The following is a 5,939-nucleotide window of genomic DNA, read 5'->3' as shown; positions in this document are numbered from 1 at the left end:
GCCATCGGGAGGACCGGGAGGGTGTGTGTATGTGTGGCCCGAGCAAGCGAGAGAGAGACCTTACGTGCATTGTTGTTGTTAGCATCTGGTGCTAGCTAGCTGCGCTAACGGATATACGGAGCTGTTTAAATTAAAACAGAGGAGCGACATTTCGCCACAACTGCGCCGAGCACTTGACTTTATGCAGGAAGCCAGACAGTGGGACATTGTACGAAAAGTCAGCACACTCAGCACGGATAGTGCGCAACATGATTGCAGCGTCCAGGCAGCTCCGGTTCGAGCATATGCCTTGAGTTGCACATAGCTCCAACGCCCATACCACCGACGACATGTTTGTTTACTGTCCTGGCTTCACGGCCGCACACCATTTACGTCACAGCCAGGCATGAGTTAGGGAGCGCTGGATTTGTGAAAAAATCCCCTCTTCCTAAACCACTAATACCACAGTACTGGCAAAACGGGAGGAGCCGAGTGAAAAACAAGCGCCCCTCATCCCAATCCACCCACACCGCAGTATTTTTTTCTTTACCCAAAAAATATATTGTATATTATCGGGGCTATTAATACTGGTATCGGATTTATCGGGATGACGTCATAATTCCTAATATCGGACCGATAATTATCGGGCCGATAATTATCGTGCATCCCTAATAATAATGTCATATTACAATATGGTTGGTTGAGCTGGAGTTTATTATTGAGCTTACACGTTAACGTCACAGTCATCTGAAGAACGAACCCAAACCTTGTTGTTTTTATTAATTGCATTACCAAATGGGTATCAAATAAACAGTAAGCATTGGTAACACAACTTCCAAAGTTACAGTAAAATAAAAAGAACCCTGACTCGGACAATACACAATCCAACATGTTCAACAGAAGATAATCAGTTGTATTGTTTGTACACATGGTACTTTACATATATATATATATATATATATATGTTTGTTTAAGGTGTCCAGGTGATGCAGACAGGCTGGACCAGAGAGTGAGAGACAGAACTGGACTCCTCACAGCAGTGAACTTCAGCACAGGTACAAAGACTCTTTTTTTCATACTGTACAAATAATCAAGAAAGATATTGGTTTAAATAAATGAAGTATTGACTTGAATACACTGATATACATTCCATTAAAACATACTAAATACTAGATCACCTACATATCAGTGAAGTTGAGGGTTTTTTCCATGCAAACAGTTACATTTAGATGTTAACAAGCAATATGACTTTGTCAGCTTTCTAATTTAATGTATTGAAGGCAAAGATATTTAACACATAGTGAGAACTGCTACTATTTATCTCTCAATATTGTCTGAAAAAACGTGGTAAAAGTTATTCTTTCAGTGAGACAACAGAGCAAGCTTCTACAGTTGCACTACGTTTTGATAACAGTTAAATATTATTTTGATAATAACATATATTTCAATGTTGATGAACTTCATACTGTTCATTCATAATCTGATTGTCTTTGTAGATCACTGTTGAAATAAAATAAAACATTACAATTACAAAATAATTATATCTACAGCCCCTAAACACACAAACACACCGCTTTCATAAATAACACACTTGTTCGGCAATAATATGTTTTATGGTTCCTGTAATTTTTGTTAGGAAAGGACATGCCTGAAAGACACGATTCAACATTTTCTCCTTCTCTGAGGGTCAAGAAGAACATCCAAGAGGAACATTAAAAGCCGATGTTATGAGATTTTAAGACCAGTGCAGGACATTCACTAAGAAACTACACTTTTATTGTGAAAACACAGTCAGCTGATCGAATGCACCTATTTCCACATCTACACTCCATCAGCTGATTATTTATATTTGCCTCACTTTATGAGCTTCACATCACTTGTGCCTTGTACCGCAGAGTTTGCAACGTCACAAATAAATGGGGCCAATATTCAGTCAGACGTGAATGTGTAATCTAACATTTTCAGTAAGAATAATGGACGAAAGGAGTGCAAATACAATTTATTGAAATGTGAACCAAAACTTAATCAAACATGTTTTAAATAAAAAGCACATATGGACAGAAGGTGTAAACCTATTAAATGTATTAAACACATTTAGTCAAATAAAGTGACCGACTAGGCCTGTGCAGTTGGTATCAGCTTTGCCCAGCATGGGCTCCTCCATCAGGCCTGGTCCTCCTCGCTGAGGAAAGACCCTCAGTCCTCTCCAAACCAACAGACAGGACGTCCATTACACGGAGGTTTCTCCCTGAAGTGTCTGCAGCTCTCTGGACACCATGCTGTCTCAATCCGTCCACACTGAATATGAGAGGGGGAAAATTAAAATAATAAATGCTTTAGACAATAAGAAATATAAAGTTGACTGTTGAGTTGCTCAGTTTTTTTGGATTGTCAATAATATTACTGTATACCCAGCTAAAAATGTTTGGTTCTAAAAACATTCCGAGAATGTTACAGTCATTGTTCTAGGAAGGTTTTCAGCGGGAAGTTTTTGTTTGGTTCCCAGAACATTCTTCTGAAAGGTAGGATAACGTTCTCTAAAAACATTCTTAAAATGTTTGGTGATAACCTTCTTCAAATGTTTTTGATAACATTGTTAGAACATTATGCCCTACTATAATTAAAACGTTTTCAGCGGGAGGTTTTATTTTGGTTCCCAGAACGTTCTTCTGAAAGGTAGGATAACGTTCTCTAAAAACATTCTTAAATGTTTTTGCTAACATTGTTAGAACATTATGCCCTACTGTTCTTAAAACATTTTCAGCTGCAAGTTACATTTTTTATGTTGCCAGAATGTTGTTATTTTAGAGAAGGATAACATGATTTATGTTAAAAAAAAAGTATGCAAATGTTCTGTGGTAACAATTTACTAAAATATGTTTACATTATTAGAACATAGACATAATATTCCTGTAATTGTTCAACTCAAAATGTCTTGGTAAGTGGACTGACCACTGTGGTCATTAGGATGATTTTGATAGTTTACTTAACTATTGGAATTTGACTATTAACACATGTAAAATGATGACTCGGAATCAGCAGGTGAAAGTAACATTTGTTTATTAGAAAAGGGGAGCTGGGAGTGGAGGTTGGTTATGGTGGCAGTGGGAAACAGTTGTTCCAGGGTAGAGAGGCCTGGCTGGTCTTGGGAGTGTGGAAGGCCTTGGATTCCTCCTGGGAGAGACACAAAAATGAGTGTGAGGCAAAAGCAGGCAAAGTTGTCAAAGAATATGCAAAAGTAAAAAGGTAGAGCGGCACGCAACAAACCGTTCACGGCAACAATCCGGCAGGGAATGAGTGCAGGCTGCAGGTTTTCATAGTGTGGCTGATGAGCAGGTTGCATTGTGGGGTTGATTGGAGATTGCTCCCAGCCGTGTAGAGCAGACCAGCAGGCGGGGGGGGGGGGGGGTACTAACCCACTAACAGGAGTTTCAGGGACGGGCAGTGATAGTCGGTCCATTCTTCTTGTCTGTCTTTGGTTTTCTAAGTGTTATTCGATCCATATGACCATAGAGATATTTGCATAAACAACAAAAACACTTGGGGTATAATGTTCGAACAATGTTATCACCAAACATTTTAAGAATGTTTTTAGAGAACGTTATCCTACCTTTCAGAAGTACATTCTAGGAACCAAAATAAAACTTCTCGATGAAACCATTCCTAGAACAATGAATGGTAATATGCTCAGAATGTTTTTAGAACCAACAATGTCTAGCTGGGAACTCAGACATGCCTACGCAAATGTGCAATATCATGAATTACGTGCTTGTTTTTTTCTAAAAACGAAAATGTGGTGACATCAGATTTCTTTTAAACATCCTTTTCAAACAAATGCAGCAAGTTTGTTTTTTAAAGCGCACTACAAATAAATCTGACGTTGACCATGACCCTGTTAATATTTCGCAACACAGGAATATTTTATAAAAAAATAATAACCTCCTGAAAACATTATCCAAATGTTGCTTTCAAAATGTTCTTCTTTGGTTATCATGTAACATTGAGGGACCGTTTTATAAAGAACATCTTTAATGTGTTACCCAACAACGTCCAAAACACATCCTTAGAATGTTGCAGGCAAAACGTTCCACCTTTCTTAACATATCACATTAAAGCAGTGGTTCTCAAACTTTTTCTGTCAGGAGAAAGTCTTTGGAGAAAAAAAAAAGGCGGGCCCCCCCAACACAAATAGTCAGGCTCAGTGGCAGCGCAAGAGATCTCTTTTGGGGGTGCTGTGGGGTAGCTTGACGTTTCATAGAGGGTGCTCAAACATTTAGGGTTTCCCATTAATGTACCGGGCGCTACAGTTGAATTTTCTACTGCAACAATCCCCACGCAAATACACAGTGTACCTGCGACTTTTACAATGAAGGTACGATAATCAGCTCATGGCATATAGGTGTAAGCAGTGCTATTTTTACAGGTGGTGTGTGGACCTAACATAGGGGGGTCCGGGGGCCAGCTCCCCCGGGAAGATTTATTTTTAAATATTTAAGTTAAATGCATCAATCTGGTGCACTTTGAGAGCAACATGAGAGATCTATGGATACCTCTCTCAACACCCATTTGAAACAGACTTGTTAACAGATTTACTTTTTCTTGATGGATATTTTACAAATCACCCTTTTAAACTTTATTCTTTTTTTACTGTCATAGTATTTCATACCTGTTTTTCATTTATTCTCTTATGTTTGTATAACTATAATGATCATATAAACGTGTGCCTCGGAAATAATTGTTTACATTAATGGTGACCAAAACATTTGAGACCCACTGAGATAACACTGAGAGAGTCCTTTAGTTCACTGAGTCTCTCAGTCTGACAGGAGAGGACTCTCCTCCACTTTGTTGTTGAAAAAACTCCTTATATCTGTTAGCGTAGCTCGCTAGCACCAGAAGCTAACAACAACGATCTCCAGTACCGGTGCGCTCTCTCTCTCTCGCTCGCGCACACAAAATGGCTCGTTCCACACACACACACACACAGAGTCAAGCTTTAATGAAACACAGAGACCCAGACGTAATAGTACTGTACTGCATCATATTATTTTCGAATCAATAATTTTTCAAATTATGATTTTTTATTTTTTTTTATAACCATTTTTCCTCCTGGTCTAAATAAACATCCTAAAAAGGTTCTTTGAACATCAGATTAAAACGTTTCTTTAACCTTATTAGAACCAATAGGTAACGTTAGCCAAAGTTGTGAGAACGTTTCCCGCTAGCTGGGTAACTAATATCTCAGATAAGAGGCACATTCAAATAAAGATTGGTCTTTAAATACATTTTGTCTTTTGAATTGTTTGTCTAAAGTCAAGGATCTAGAACTGGTACTTAGTTTTAATGATACAGTCTGGTTATTATGCTGTTTGGAGGAGGCCTCACAGGTAAGAGCACTAACTAGCTACCATCACATGTACCTTAGCTTGACTTAAATGTATTAAACGTATAATTACAAATATATATATATAAATAACTAATGTCATGCAAACATATTAATATTTGCTTGATTCCAGTGTTGAATTTAGCACAATTGCATACAAACGTTAAGGGATTTTAAGATTCTGAAGTATTATGCTAAAAACTCAATAACTTAGATTATTATTTATAGTTTTGCTTAATAGTTTCATGTCCGCTTACCTTCAAAACGTAAAATGCGACTGCAGTGTGCAGATGGGGAGCATTTTAGCTTAGCTTCAGCTAGCTCTGGAACTTCCAGCTCGGTGGCAGCAGGTCCCGCCTCGGCTCCGCTTCTTTGCCCTTATTTGGAGCAGACGGGAGTTGAACTCTGATGTCACTAGGCTTGTTTGAGACAAGCGAGACCTGCGAAGACCTGCGCAGTTGCGATCAACGTCTTGCTAGTGCGTTGCATGATGGTTAGTGATTTTGTCCGACTTGCTCTGGAGGCTCGCCCACATGAGACGTTGAAATCTCGCGGGACAAAGACGCCCGCAGCCTTG

This window comes from Gymnodraco acuticeps, unplaced genomic scaffold, assembly GCF_902827175.1.
Source record: "Gymnodraco acuticeps unplaced genomic scaffold, fGymAcu1.1, whole genome shotgun sequence".
Lineage (NCBI taxonomy): Eukaryota > Metazoa > Chordata > Actinopteri > Perciformes > Bathydraconidae > Gymnodraco > Gymnodraco acuticeps.
Note: the sequence above shows the minus strand (reverse complement) of the source record.